This window comes from Elaeis guineensis, chromosome 7, assembly GCF_000442705.2.
Source record: "Elaeis guineensis isolate ETL-2024a chromosome 7, EG11, whole genome shotgun sequence".
NCBI lineage: Eukaryota > Viridiplantae > Streptophyta > Magnoliopsida > Arecales > Arecaceae > Elaeis > Elaeis guineensis.
The window spans coordinates 96,223,478-96,238,848 of NC_025999.2; positions in this window are offsets into that span (position 1 = coordinate 96,223,478).

The following is a 15,371-nucleotide window of genomic DNA, read 5'->3' on the forward strand; positions in this document are numbered from 1 at the left end:
GAAAATTCACCAGAGCCCTGGATTGTCTTGGATATCGATCCTGCAGCTACAGTCAAAGTTATCACTCCCTCCACCGGGACAGCATCGCCGGTAAACCCTACCAGAGGGGAGCTAATTGACCACAAATGGCCGTCAAGGATGGACATTCTTGAGAGGATCGTAAAAAGATGTCGGCCAAACTTTCATTGTCGACAAGAATGCGGCGGACGTCATAATTTGCTATATTCAAGGAAACTACAACCATCGTTATGAAGGAATTGAACTCCCCGAGCATCTTCTTCAGTAAAGATTATGGGCTCCTCAATCTTTTGTCGCTTGGGGGGTACGCCAATACGTTGGTTGCTCCCTGTCGGGATTCTCCCGAGATGGTGTTGGTGAAATCCGTCGGAGGCCGATTGCCTGACCGCCCCAAGCCGACGGCCATTGCCGGAGGAGGAGGAGGAGGCTGGGAAACTGGAGGTGAGGCCGGAGCCTGAGATCTGGCCACAGAGGCGTGGATCGCCATGTGGATGCTTTGCGGGGAGGAATCGGGCGAAGACCTAGCGGGGGAAGGAGGATGGATGTCGGAGAAAATGACCGGAGGCGGTCCCGTTGAGTGCTCCTTTAAGAACAAGGGTACTGTGAAGGTTCAAGCCCTCCTTCTAGCGCCAATCCTGTTGGTGCAAAATCCGTCTGCGTCGGAGAAGCTGGAGTCGAGGGAGTCGCGGTTGCCGTCGGGACCTGCAAAAGAAGTCTAAACCGGAATTGGGGTTGCTCCGGCAAGACCTCCGACTCAAGTCAGTTCTCTGCCTCAACAAGAATGGAGTGCTCAAACGAAAATTTTAGCAGAGTTTTGGGATAGAAATTAGAGCTTAGAGAATAACGTATCTGGGGTCCCCCTTTTATAGGCAGAGGGAGCAACGGACTGATAGCGATGTCTGCACCCGTCTGGCAGTGGGCTGTCCAGGGTCAGGAGGAGTTTGTTGCGAAGAGTAGTGGAGTAGGATCGTGGCCATCACCGGGACATGCCACGTGGAGTTTGTTGCGGGGGGTGGAGCGGCGTCCGTTGTCGCGACTTGCCAGAGGGTGGAGGAACCGCGTGGTATCCGTCGCAGGAAGTAGAGCAGAATCGTGACCATTATTGTGGTCCGCCAGGGAGTGATGGAGCCGTGCGAAATCCATCGCAGGAAGTGGAGCAGAGTCGTGACCGTTACTGCGGCCTGTCCGGGAGTGATGGAGCCGCACGAATCTATTGCAGGGAGTGGAGCAGAGTCGTGGCCGTTACTGTGGCCTGCCAGGGGTCCAGGCCTGTTGGTCGAAGTTCGACTGGAGTGTCTGGCAGAGAGAGGAGGTGGCTAGCTACCCGCCTGAGAGGAGCTCGAAGTCTGGCTCCTGTGGGAGTCCGGACGGAGTCTTCCCGCAGCCGGAGTCGGAGACGAGATCTAGGCTCCCGTAGGAGTCCGGGTGGGGTTTCCTGTAGCCAGAGTCGGGGCGAAGTCCGGCTCCCTAGGAGTCCGGACGAAGTTCACTTGCAGTAGAAGCCGAGGATGAAGTCTGGCTCCCGTAGGAGTCCGGATGAAGTTCACCTGCAGTCGAAGCCGGTGACGAAGTCCGGCTCCCGTAGGAGCCCATCTGTCGTGAAGAATCTGGTCGACGCTGGTGAGGATTTATCCGTCGGCAAAACTTGGGAGCGTTGCGGAGGCTCGGCCGCCAGAGAGGTTCGGAGAGATACCGCCGAAGGTCGGAAGTCGGTAGAATCTCCAGAGGGTCATTCCGTCACGAACTTCGGCTGGGGGGTATTTTATACCCAACATGAGACATCTTTTGAAAAGTAAAATCATGAGGTTCATCAATCAGAGCAGACAATACATTCAGGTTCCAAAATTATGATGGTGATATACCATTTGTTCTTCATAAAATAAAACGGATAATACTTCACATATCGAGCCATAAATTTTTGGCTGCAATATTAGTGGCCTCCTAAACCTGTGACTATGATATACCTTTTATTTTTTATAGACCACAGTAGATAATACTTCATATGCCGAGCTAGGAGTCTTTGGCTGGAACATAGAGGATGTTTTTCCTCCCATGCATATTTTAAGGCTTTCCGCTTCTGATCGTTGATATTAAGTGATAGGTAGATTCTACCAAAAAAAAAAAAAAGGTGAAAGGTAGAGAAGCATAGGATCAAGCCCATTTGGTGTTTGGATTTAAAGGGGCTTTTGGAGTTTTTTGTGCTGTTACAAGGTATCCCATATTTGTAGGGAGAAAAACATTGTTTTCCGAACAGACGGACCACTTCATACCTCTGACTTCAACGCAACATAGTAAACTTTTTTATGGATCCCTTAACGAGCATAATTTGAGAGATAGATGCAAAGTTTTATTGCTTCATGTAAATGATAAATATCAATAATTTGTAAATTTAAAGCTCATTGGTTCTTCTCATATTTATTACTGGGATAAAAATCTGATTAGAGTGTCCATTTTTTGACCACTTAATATATTGATTAGGGCTTTCCAAATTATATTAATTTTAGTGTATAAGTAATATAGAAATCATAAACCATATCTTATGGTTGGATCGTTGATATTTGTTATAACAAATATAAAATAAGGCACACACAGACTCGCACAACCACACAGAATAGAGAAAAGAAGAAAGTTGACACAAGATTTACATGGTTCGATTGTAAAGCCTATGTCCACAGACAAGACACGAGAAAAAAAAAATTTACTATGATGAAAAAAAAGAAATACAATCACTTAGAACTCTCCAAATCCTAGCCCTAGTGTGATTTTTCAAATCTCTCACAAAAACTACTGAGATTGGCAGAAAATACAATATTTAGATAGGTCCGTACCCTTCGCTACCGGCCCATGCCCTCCACTACCACTACAAACCTCACAAAATATTTCATTCGGATCGCAACACGGGTTCTTCAGGTCGGGTCATAATTTGGACTCATAAAAATATCCAAATTCAAGCCACATTAACTATAGGGTGGATGTCTAGCCATGACACCACCTCTCAAGATCTTTTCGATACTACGTGATGCAGCAGGAAGAAAGAAGAAATAAAATAAAAAATAATCAAAATACGTGGATCAGCCAAAAAAGAGCTTGCCTCCACGGGGCATGCAAACTTCACTATGAAAAAAAAAATATTACAAGAGGAGATCTCACTCTCAACCCTAGTACATCTAATTTCTCTCTCACAGAAAGTTCTCCCCCACAAAAGTACTCTCTAGGAAGACCCCTCTGAACTCCTGAAGCAACTACTGTCCGCTGTTCAGGAGCCATGCTCCTTCTTCTCTCAACATCCTCACACCTCTCTCTTCGTGTGGGTTTTTTCACAGCTGATGAAGCCGTGCACGGCAAATTAAAACTAAAGCCACCACACGTCCATATCTTTCTCGATCACAACATTTTAAAGGCTAAGAAACCCAACTAGGAAGTGATTAGAACTCCTAATGAGGCCCAGATTAAGTCTCTGACCGTTGGATTGTCACTGCAATCAACCCAAGCCCTTAGATCGTGCGTCGGTCTATGGAACAGTATCGTGGATCGTGCGAAATGCGTGGGAAATGCCCATGCAGTCCATAGACCCTTCATGCACCGCCTGATCCATCGTGGATTGGGCTGTTGAGCTTTCAGGGCATGTGTGGGCCTGGGCCGTGCCCGCGCCACACACCTAGGCCTGAGCCATGCCCGCGCACGCCCGGGCCTGGCCCAGCCTGTGCACCCGCATGCCTGGGCTTGGGCCACAGCCCGCGCGCCCGGGCCCGGGCCAGGTGCCGCTCGCTCGGCCGTGTGCTACTATGTTTGGGCCACGCGAGGCAGCACCGCTGCTGCTCCACCGACCGACTGTAGGTGGTCCTCCATCGCTTTGGATTTCGTGCCGACTTTTCTTGCACGTATCTCCTCTGTTCGAGCTCTGTTTGAGGTGATATTGATCTTGTTGGACTCTATTTTTCATCGTGGATCTCACTGTGGGCTCAATATGGATCAAATATCGAGGTATCAAATCCTAATAATCTTCATCTCGATTCATTATTCGTCCTCCTCCTAACTTCGAAAGCTTTTGGATCTCCTCACCCCCATATCCTAAGGCAATCACCTGTTGATCATGGATAGACAAACATGGGAGTCGAGCCAGACTGCTCCATCCCATCTCCATCGTATGCTATACTTTTCCTGATCTGAGACCTACTCGGGGCATCATCCTACAGCAAGAGGAATCTTACTTTGCGACATCGCCTCTTGTCCTCTCGAGTCTCCTGTCTCGTGTCCGATCTACCTCCACTTGGAGCTCCACTTCCACTTAGAGCTCTACCTCGCTCCTGGCTCCTGAAGCTCCACCTCGCACTGGGCTCCCTGTCAGTAATAATATCCTCTCTTCTCCTTCTACCCATCTAGAATAATCCTATCGCCATGTAGCACCTTCAGGATTCTTCCACCAGCTATTATCCTGTAGCCTCTCGAATCCAGTCTACTTAGTAAGATAAAATTTTATCTGAAATCGGGTATGTATCGGATCTTCTTCAATCTCTTCACTGCACCATCATGCGTCGTTCAGCTCACCATTTCGATATCTCTGATCACACAGCTCGATCCATCTGACAGATAAACAGTGCCCTCACTGTTCTTCAGAGAGACAAACTGCTCCTCTCCGCAACATACATGATGGGTGCATGCAGAACCTAAGATTCACTGCTGGAAAGAAGTAGATACCTCATCAGATATCTTCAAGATATCTCCCTCTGAATCGCTACTAGCTGTCATCACAGCAGCCATTATTTGATTTTTGAGTTGAGAGCAATCTCTGACTAGATATCCCAACTTGTCACACCGGTAACACCTGATTTTGCTCAAGTCCCTCCTGGACTTAGACCGCCCTTATCGCGATCTCCTATCGCTCCGTCTACTGCCTCGTGCTCCTTCAAAAGCCACCAAAGCTGAGCTACCACTACTTGAGCTCGAAGCTGAATTCTTCCTCCTGAGAACCTCATTCTGGAGTATCGCCGTGGTGACTTCGTCCATCTTGATAGTGCTCTTTTCCACTAGAAGAGCAGTCACCAAGGACTCATACGAAGATGAAAGCGATGCTAGCAAGACCAGCATCCTAGTCTTCTCCTCAACATTCTCACCAACGTCGAGGAGGTCGGTGAAGATCTTCTGAAAGTGGCTGAGATGCTCCTGCACGCTCTGTCCTTCAATCATCTGCAGTTGATAGAACTACCTGATAAGTGATATATTTTTACATTTATTGAAGGTATTTTTGATAATTTATGGTGCTAACATCTTCTTAAAAATCCTAATTTCATGATTTATTAATTTTTTTTTAAAATAAGTAATTTTAAAAAAAATATAAAATTAGATATATTTATAAAAATAGATGTTAATTTAATTAAGTAATTTAAGCACCAAAATGAAGAGAAATTTTTGAAAAATTTAATGCATATTTTTTCTTACTTTTCAGGCAAAAAATCAGAGCAAAAAAGAGACAAAATACTCTAAAAAATAAAAAAAATAGCCTTCGGTGTACGGTGGATCGGTCGGTCGGTCCATAGAGCAAGGGCGCAGTCCACAGGAAACTTCACGCGGTCCACAGGCGCGGTTCACAGCGAGAGAAAGATCCTGGGCATGATCCAATGGGTGAGATTCAATCCGACCCAGATCCGATGGTTCAGACTCGTTGCCGACTTTGAATAGGATTCTTTTGCGCGATCCGACGGCCCAGAAGCAATCCATCATGCGATCCAACGGCTGTTATCGCTTCCGACTTTGAATAGGATTCTTTTGCGCAATCCAACGGTCAGAACTTCATCAGAACCCAGATCCAACGACTGACATTCGATCCGACTTTGATAAGGATTAAAACTATGATTTTTTATCAATCTGGGCGGTTCAAATTCCATCCAATGGTCAGAAATATTCCTAAGGAGATTAATACGAATTCTAAAGGTTTTAGGACTCCTTTTCCTACCAAAAAATTATGAAAAATTCATCTATAAATAGGAGATCTGGGAATAAGCTTTGGGAGCAAAAAAATTGAGTAAAAAGTGTAGAAAAAAAATAAATAGCTTTAGGGACCCAAGAAAAAGAAGGAGAGAAGTTGGTTCGCTCTACGGAGTACGACGAAAGATGAAGAGGTCATCAACCATCTTTTCGTCGAGATTTGACTGATCAACTTCAGATTCTTATTACAGTTTTATTTTTATTTTATTTTATTGTTCATTTTAAATTCTTTGTACTTGAATTTTAATTTTAATTAATACAAAATTTATTTTTCTGCACTTTAAATTCCTGTCTTTTAATTTTTGCACGTAGATGCTAGGATCTAATTAATAAATCTTAGTACCAATTTATTTTCATATTTTTTAAATTTTTATTATTTATTTTTCTTACAAGTAGATGTTAGGATCTAGTTAGTAGATCTTAGTATCGGATTTATTTTTTGCACTTTTAATTTTTATTTTTCAACTTAAATTATTTTCTCTAAAATTTTATTTTTTTTATAAAATCAAAGATTTCAAATCAAAATCTACCTTCTCTGTGGATTCGATCTGACTCACTACTTTCTATATATTTTTAATTTTTATTGAAGTCAGAATTTGATTGATAATCACGGTGTCCTAACGACAGCATCACGATCGCATCAATTTTTGGCACCGTTGCTGGAGAAAATAATAAAAAATTCAAAAAAAAAAGAGATAGAAAGCTTTCAATTGTTGGTGAGATCAATCCTAACCCTAGCCTTAACTATTTTTTTATTAATTATATATTTTTTTAATTAACCTAAAATTCATCCACATAAACCTAATAAAAATTGCATGACAAGAGTAGAAACTTAATTTTTAGGAGCATTCATCATTGTAGATTTATTTTTGGTGATCGCTGGAGACAAGGTAAGCTTTCAAGTTTTATTAGTTTCATGCATCTAATTTAGTTGCATAGAACCCCTTGTTTGAAATTGGTTGTGCATATTCATCTCAAATCAATTTAAGGGCAACACCCATAACAAGATAAGGTGAGATTTCATCACCCTTCTTGGCCCAAAAACAACCAACCAGCATCCCACATTAACCCTAGCCTAACTAAAATCAAGTAGACATTGGCCCTAGTATTAATCGAGTTCAGTTTGAGTATTGTGGTCAAGTCAAGTGCAAAGTAAGTTGACTCACTCCTGAAACTGGTGTCTAAGGCTAGAGGTTATAAAGGCTCAGCCTAAGTGATTTGTGGTTATTTAATTGGTTCGTTAGCTTACCTGGCCAATTCAATTGGTGTCTAAGGCAAGCAATGGGGGACCCCCACGATCCCACTCTTACCTGGCTAGTTGAAGGAAGTGAGAACAAACCCAATTTGCATTTAAGCTAAGCCACTCTACATCAAACTGTTAGGTCTAAGAAACCCATAGGTGTCTAGGTTTAATTATTTGCTAACTTGATTGTAATTAACACTAAACCACAACTAATTCTTCCACCTTACGTATCTAGGTCTAGGGCTCTTTCTTTCTTCTCTCTCCTTTTTCTCTTAAAAAAAAAAGAAACAAAAACAAAACTTGAATCATACATTAGGGTTTGCACTGGTATATGCAAGGTAGAAGATCTCTCTATCCTGACCTAGTTGAACCCAATCCTGAGATTGAACGGTTGATTCATATTAAACTGAAAATCAGATGGCTGGAGATCCTAGAGAACCACCTAGAGATGAAGGAATATTTTATTCCTTCCACCTATAACCCATCGACTTGTATCCACTTACCTGATATCCCTGCAAGCCACTATGAGATCAAGTCGACCACAATCCAGATGCTTCCTCTTTCTATGGGAATACTAATGAAGATCCTTACAAGCATCTGGATGAGTTCTTAAAATTTATTCACAGTGAAAATTCAAAATTTTACTGATGATGCACTTAGATTGACCTTATTTCCTTCTCACTTAAAGACAAAGCCAAGTACTGGCTTGGCACAATAGGGAGACCAATCCAAACTTGGGCTGAAATGCAGCACAGTTTCTTAAAAATTCTATCCCATAGGTCGAACCAACACCATGAGGCGAGCCATCACTGGATTTGCTCAGCTTCCAGGAGAACAAATTCATGAATCATGGGAGAGACTTAAGAACTTCTTAGAAAATGCCCACACATGGTCTATCTAAGTGGCAAATTGTTCAAGCTTTTTTGAGGGTTTAGGTGACCAATACAGACAGATGGTAGATGCATCTTGTGGGGGTGCATTCATGAGTAAAAGTGAGGATGAAGCCTACACTTTATTTGAAACTTTGAGTGAAAATTCAATCAATCATGCTTCATTATCCTCCTACGAAAGATCAATCCCTCACCAAAAGCGGCAGAAATTTTTGAGATCAAGCAAACAGACTCTAGTCCTAAGGCCGATCTGAACCTAAATAGTCAAAGATTAGAAGCCCTTCTTGTCCAGAAAATTGATCAGTCCATTAGATCAACAATCTCCTGCCAAATCACCACCACTCTAATTATCAGGAGATTTGTTCTATCTATGCTAGCCAGCCCATCATGTGAGCGAATGTCCACGGCTGCACGTTTTCACCTTTCATTCAAGAACAAGTTCAAGCTGCTCAAGGTTACTCCAAACCTGTCAATGATCCATTCTCTAACACATATAATTCAGGCTGGAGGAACCATCCTAATTTTTCTTGGAGACCCAACAGACTCAGCTCAGACCCAAATTTTTCTGTGCAAACTTTCAGAATGGCTCCTAACCAAATTATACCTAAATAGTGGTAGCCTAGTCAGCCTATCAGCCATCTATACATCAGCCGTTATACCACCTCCTCAACAGACCAATCTAGCCGACGATAGATTTAGCCAACTTCAACAAATGATCATGACCCAACAGCAATCCCTCGTAGGCTAGAAGCACAAATAGATCAATTAACTGAATCTACATAGGAAAGAACTAGTCAATTGCCAAACGAACCAATATCAATTTTGAAAATGACCACCCATCCACCAATCACTGGACCTAGTCATCAATCCAATGTCCCACCTAAAATCCCCAATTTGAAAGTGACAATGCAATTCTAGAGCTTAAAAGTGATAGGATTCTTAAGGACCCATACCAAGACAGTGAGTGAGGCTAGTACTGATGCTAGCCAAAAAAAATTTAGAAGAAGAGATTAGTACTGAGACTAACCAATAAAAAACTGAGCTAGTACCGATGTGATCTAAGTGAAGAAAAGAAGAGAGTGGATGAGTTACCCAAGATATATCCATCAAGAGTCCATTTTCTTCAGCCTTAGAAGCCATAGTTCTTCCACTTTAGAATTACCATCTCTTCAGAATTAAAATTATCTTTGATCACACTTGAGAACACATGTTTAAAATCAAAAGATATCCTTCAGCCTATTTCTTCAAACTTACTCCTAACCAAAACTCAATTCATGAGCATTTTAGAAGAAAAATAGGAGAATTCTCGATAAACAAGGGTCTGATGAATGGTTTATATCTTTCTAAAATTAAAAAGGGATGTGAAATACTTTTTGAAGATTGGAATAAAATATTAAAATTTATCATAGGCCATCTTCATAATATTGCAATCCAAATATTGAATTTGTCAATCCAATATTCGACATGGATAGGTGAGAGAATCAGCATGGTCTGGCTGAAGACGGTAAACTTAGCGCTTCCTGGGAGGCAACCCAGTTTTTCAATTTTAGTTTTATGCTTTTTTGCTATCTTTTGTATTTTGTTTAGGTTAATTGAGTCTTACTTAGTGTCTTTTGTAGGATCTGAAAATAATCTTGGCTAAGTTGGAGGAGAATCATTTTGAAAAGACTTATGGATCAGGTGATATCTCTCCTTTTCTTTCTCTTTACATGCACGTTCATTTTTCTACTCATTGAGGAAATGTTGATTAAGTTGGGAGGAGAATAAATTTTTTTTTTAAGTCCTCAAGTAAGTTAGTATTTAGTATTTAAGCACTGATTACACTTAAGAATCGAGTTAAACCAAGCATTTTTAAAAAAAATTGATGTACAGATCAGAGATTTGTGAGATATTGAGGGATCAAGTATTAAGAAAACTCAATAAAGAGTTAAGTTTAGAACTTAAATAGTTTTCTTTGAGCATTTCTAAATTTTTCTACAGCATCAAAGAAGAGTTTACTTTTATGGCTTGTGTAGGTAACTATACGTTTCTTCATATATTCAAAAAAAAAAATTTTCAAGTACTTCATGCTGAGTAACCGGGCCTCTTTGCCTAAAGCAACATTGAGTTTTACGTCCAAAAGTATGAAGGGCAAAGAAGCTTTATTGTAAAGCTAGTTTTAACTCGTAGCCTGTTTGATTGAGCAAGTAGGTTCGAGGGATATTTATACCTAGTGTCCTAAAGCCATCTAGTTTGAGAGTCATTGATTGAAAATGCTACATGGGTCAAACAGAAAGCTTAAGGGGTTAAGATACTCAATAGCAGTACAATATTAAAAAAAAAATCAATCAATAAATGAAAGAGGAAGTAACAATATACTTGTCCATGTGAAGGTGAATGATTTGGAGATAAAGGTAGGATAATTTGAAAAGTTCAAAAAAATTTAGTGTTCTTAGTTTAACTCTCATATTGACTAGTATTAATACCCCAATGACATACTCATTCACACTCTACTGAACATCAATGGATCTTTTGAAAATTATTTGGTAAAATTTGAAACTTTAAGTTAAATGTACTTAATTCTAAATTCTTTCTTTACTCGAGGACGAGCAAAGTTCAAGTTGGAGAGTGTGATAAGTGTATATTTTTATATTTATTGAAGATATTTTTGATAATTTATGGTGCTAAACATCTTCTTAAAAATCCTAATTTCATGAATTTATTGAATTTTTTAAAAAATAAGTAATTTTAAAAAATATGAAATTAGATATATTTATAAAAAAATAGATGTTAATTTAATTGAGCAATTTAAGACCAAAATGAAGAAAATTTTTTGAAAAATTTAATGCATATTTTTTTTATTTTTCAGATAAAAAAATAGAGCAAAACGGAGCCAAAATATCCTAAAAATAAAAAAAATAGCCTTCGGTGTACGGTGACCATCGATCGGTCCACAGAGCCAGGGCGCGGTCCATAAAAAACTTCACACGGTCCACAGGTGTGGTTCACAGCGAGAGAAAGATCCTGAGCATGATCCAATGGCTGAGATTCAATCCGACCCAGATCCGATGTTCAGACTCGTTGCGACTTTGAATAAGATTCTTTTGCTGATCGACGCCCAGAAGCAATCCTTCACGTGATCCAATGGCTGTTATCGCTCCCAAATTTGAATAGGATTCTTTTGCACGATCCAACGGCCAAAATTTCATCAGAACCCAGATCCAACGCTGACATTCGATCCAACTTTGATAAGGATTAAAACTATGATTTTTTATCAGATCTAGGTGGTTCAAGCTCCATCCGATGGCCAGAAATATTCCTAAGGAGATTAAAATATTTCTAAGGGTTTTAGGACTCCTTTTCTTATCAAAAAATTATAAAAAATTTATCTATAAATAGGAGGTCTGGAAATAAACTTTGGGAGCAAAAAAATTGATAGAAATATAAAAAAATAAAAAAAATTAAAATAGCTTTAAGGACCCAAGGAAAAAAAGGAGAGAAGTCGGTACGCTCTACGGAGCACGACAGAAGATGGAGAGATCATCAACCATCTTTCCGACGAGGCTTGGCTGATCAACTTCAGATCTTTATTATATTTTATTTTTATTTTATTTTATTGTTCCTTTTAAATTTTTTGTACTTGAATTTTAATTTTAATTAATGCAAAATTTATTTTCCTACACTTTAAATTCCTGTCTTTTATTTTTTGCATATAGATGCTAGGATCTAATTAGTAGATTTTAGTATCAATTTATTTTCATATTTTTTTAAATTTTTGTTATTTATTTTTATTGCAAATAGATGCTAGGATCTAGTTAGTAGATCTTAGTGTCCGATTTATTTTTCGCACTTTTAATTTTTATTTTTGACTTAAATTGCTTTCTCCAAAATTTTATTTTTTTTTGTAAAATCAAAGATTTCAAATCAAAATCCTACCTTCTCTGTGGATTCGATCCGACTCACTACTTTCTACATATTTTTTAATTTTTATTGAAGTCAGAATTTGATTGATAATCATGATGTCCTAACGACAGCATCGCGATTGCATCACTACCTCCAAAGAAAAAGAGTGTTGGTGAAAGATTTTACCATATACAACTCTTCGAGCTTCGATCACAGCACCGTCGGAAAAGTCTCGCTAAGCACATGGATCACCACCTCATCTGCTAGGTACATATAGATGGTACTCACCATCTACATCTGTAGCCATTTTCAATCTGTACCTCCATAGTGGTCGGCTTCTCATCGCATAAGAGAGCATCAATCAACCATTGCTGGATGAGCACATCCTTCACTCTTGCCTGCCATAAAAAAAAATTGCTCTTTCCATCAAACTTGTTGATCTCCATCTTGATTGATCCTATTTTTTTCATCTTCAGTCTTGCTCACCATCGCTGCAATTTGCATCCTTGTACTGCCTCACTCTGATACCACTTGTAAGGTGGATGTCCGGTCAGGACACCACCTCTCAGGACCTTTTCGATACTGCACGATACAGCAGAAAGAAAGAAAAAATAAAATAAAAAATAATCAAAATACGTGGATCAACCAAAAAGGAGCTCGCCTCCATGGGGCATGTAAACTTCACTATGAAAAAGAAATATTACAAGAAAAAATCTCACCCTCAACCCTCGTACATCCAATTTCTCTCTCACAAGAAGTTCTTTCTCACAAAAGCTCTCTCTAGGAAGACCCCTTTAAACCCCTGAAGTGACCACTATCCGCTGTCTAGGAGCTCTGCTCCTTCTTCTCTCAGTATCCTCGCACCTCTCTCTTCATATGGGTCCTCTTCTGTGGGTTTTTCCACAGCTGATGAAGCCGTGCACGACAAAACCAAAGCCACCACACGTCCATATCTTTTTGTTCATGATCATAACCTTTTAAAGGCTAAAAAACCCAATTAGGAAGTGATTAAAACTCCTAATAAGACCCAGATTAAGTCCCAGACTATTGGATCATCACCGCAATCAACCCACACCCTCTGATCATGCATCGGTCCATGGAACAGTGCCGTGGACCATGCAAATGTATGAAAAATACCCACATGGTCCACAGACCCCTCCATGCACCACCCGGTCCACCTTGGACCATGCTATCGGGCTCCCAGGGCACGCGTGGGCCTGGGCCGTGCCTGGGCCTGGGCACGGCCTGGGCGCGGTAGGAGATGCGCGCGGTCGTGCCACCACCACTCCACCGACCCACTACCAGCAGTCCTCCATCGCTCTGAATTTCATGCCGACTTCTCTCACGCGTATCTCCTCCGTTCGAGCTCCGTTTGAGATAATCTTGATTTTGTTGAACTCCATTTTTCATCATGTGTAGGTTCAATATAGATCGAATCTCGAGGCATCAAATCTTAATATTAACAATATTGAACTCCTATTATCTAGTTAGGATTAACTGGATCTGAGTTAAGTTTGGTTAGCCGAGTTTAAAGTCAGATACAACTAGTTCTAATAAAACAATAGGGATCCGATATTAATAATTCAAGTGATTGGATGTGATCTATTATCTCTAACCACTTATGCACCAAAATCATAAGATTTAAAAATCAAGCATGTGTATTGAGTGGTCAAAAGATATTTATGGATAACATGACACTAAACTTGGATATTTTCTAGGGTTTGAGCATTGAACTTATCTACCGAATCTATATGAAATCTGACCTGTTATACCAGTATTTGTTGAGTTCTTTCTTAGCTCAAAATTTATTTTTTATAATCTACTATTTTCTATCCTCAAAAAGATCGATAACTCAGATTCAAGCCCAGCCCGATAGAGTAGGCCTAGCAGCAAATGCATAGACTTGGCTCCAAATCGGGCAACTCATCTGGGCTTCAATTGTGGAAACTATTCATTGTTGAGAATCGAAATGTAAATGGGTCATCGCTATCCCTTAATTATAATTGCAATTCAGATCTATACTGGTGTTGCTAAAATTAAAGATTACACAAAAATAATGGTCTTGCAAAAGAAAAAAAGGAACCAAATTCATTGCAATAATTTTGTCTCCTATCAACCCCACCATAACCTCACATATAGTTGATTAATAATATATATTATTAAACAAATAATATAACTTTTTTCTTAATAATTTATTGGATAAATTATAGAAATATTCCCTCAATTTTAGCTTAGTTTTACTTATACCCCCTGTAATCTAAAAAGTGTTAAACTGACTCTTCTAGTTATCGATATGTTTTAATATGGTCCAGTCATTTATTTTATCAATAAATGATATTAGATTTTTTTCTCAATTAATGAAAATACTCTTTATTCATGAATGGACTTAGAGGAGGAAGAAGATTAGAAGAAAAAATAGATGAGGAGAAAGGAAAGGAGGAAAGAATAGTCGCAGATAAGGAATGGGTTAGAAGAGAGGAAGGAGGAGAAAAAGGAGAAGAGGGTGGGGAGGAAGAAGAGGAGAAAAAATATGTTATTGATGGAAAGGGATAGAGGTGGAAGGAAACGACGTGAAGGAGATGGCTTATGGACGGTTTGAAGGAAAAAGAGAATGAGGAGGTGAAATGGATGAGGAAGAAAAGGAGATGGAGGGAGCGAGCCATCATGAAGAAAGAAAAATAAGTGAGGAAGAAGGAGAGGAGAAGGATTTTTTTTTTGTCGGTGAGAAGGGTCGGATTTAGAGGGGGTCATCTCAAGAGATAAGGCTTATGGGTTAGTTTGGAAGAGAAAGAGAATAAGAAAAAAAGGAAGGAGGGTAGAGAGGCCACCAACAAGGAATAAGGTGAAGGAGGAGGAAAAAGAGGAGAAGAAGATGAGGAGAAAGAAGATGAAGAAGATAAAAATAGACGAAGATAGAGGAGACCGCCATAAAGAGAGATAATTTATGGATAGCTTGGAGAGAAAAGATGAGGAGAAGAAGTACATGGGAAGGAAGAAGAGGAAAAGGGATGAGAAGAATGGATGGAAAAGGCAGAGAAGAAAGAGGAGGAGGAGAATGGGTGAAGAAAGGGGAGGAGAAGAGAGGAGGGAGAAAGAGGAGGGAGGAGAGGAGAAGAAATGGATGAGAAAGAAGAGGAGAAGAAAGGAAGTAGGAGAAAGAGAGATACAGCCATAGAGGAGAGGATCAATCGGAGAGGAGGGAGGAGAGAGAAGAAAGAACATGGATATTTTCATAATTTTAAAAAATTTTATTAATGGAGACGGCTAGATCAAATTGAAACACATCGATAACTAGAAAGATCAGTTTGATAATTTTTAAAGTATAGAGATGTAAATGAAATTGAGTTAAAATT